The sequence below is a fragment of the Oryzias melastigma genome, unplaced genomic scaffold (assembly GCF_002922805.2).
Source record: "Oryzias melastigma strain HK-1 unplaced genomic scaffold, ASM292280v2 sc00461, whole genome shotgun sequence".
Lineage (NCBI taxonomy): Eukaryota > Metazoa > Chordata > Actinopteri > Beloniformes > Adrianichthyidae > Oryzias > Oryzias melastigma.
The window spans coordinates 18,132-19,252 of NW_023417056.1; positions in this window are offsets into that span (position 1 = coordinate 18,132).

Below are 1,121 nucleotides of genomic sequence, written 5' to 3' on the forward strand. Positions count from 1 at the left end.
ATAGGGTGTAGGGATGAAGCTGGCATTACAGAACAGACATAACAATCAGATCTATTCATTTCCTTAGTCAGTAACATAACATACCTGTACCAAGAATTTGTCACACACAGGTGAGTTATGTTCATTTTCGGACCATTTAAAGCACAGGTGTCGGAATCCAGGCCTGGAGGGCCGGTGTCCTACATGTTTTCCAACCAACCTGCCTTTGAAGCTCCTTATTGGCCAAACACACCTGATCCAGGTAATCAGCATCAGATGAGGCAGGATTTGTGGAAAACCAGTAGGATGTCGGCCCTCGAGGACTTGAGTTTGACACCCCTGATTTAAAGCATCATGCTCGTCAACACTCAGCCATCGTCGGGAAATGTTCAGTCTTTCTTCATCTGTTATTTTTCTTGGCGGGGGATAAGGATTCCAAAACAACCAAATCTGTGAGATGGCTCCTGCCAGGAACAGCAGGAACAGTACGCAAATGAAAGAGTTTCTTAGTCCAGATGAACACGTCATGGTGGATATGTACCTATCTTCAGGAGGGAGAGGTTACTAGCACTTCACCTCCTCAAATCCTCTAACAGTGTCTAGGATCAGTGTGGTGCGAAACAGTTCTTGTGGGCTTTCTTCCCTAAAACTAAGTGGATCTCCCTGCTTCACTGACGTTGAGACAGACAGCCCTACAAAGCTGAATCCCTTTGTAGTCAGACTTCCCCACCTAGTAGTTGGAATCAGCCTCACCAAGATGTTTCTTCTTGCAGTGTGACAAATGGATCCAAGACGTCCTTTCAGCAATTTTGACAGCTGTTGGTGTTGTTAGCAGGACTTGGTATGGGCCTTCCCACCGTGGGCTGGACCAACACTTCCTTTTTATGGCCTTCACAAACACCCAGTCACCGACCTGCACTGGTGAGGTGTCCTGCGGAGATGAAAAGGAATCTGGCAGTTCATTTGTTCTTTGCACATCTTTAGTGGTAAACATTTTCCTCAAATAATTCACCAAAGTTGTAACATCATCTGGAGAATGTTGCTGTGTAGGATCAAGGTCTGGTAACCTATAAGAACGTCTATACAACATTTCAAAAGGTGTTAATGCTTGACCTCCTATAGGTGTAATACGCATGCTTAGT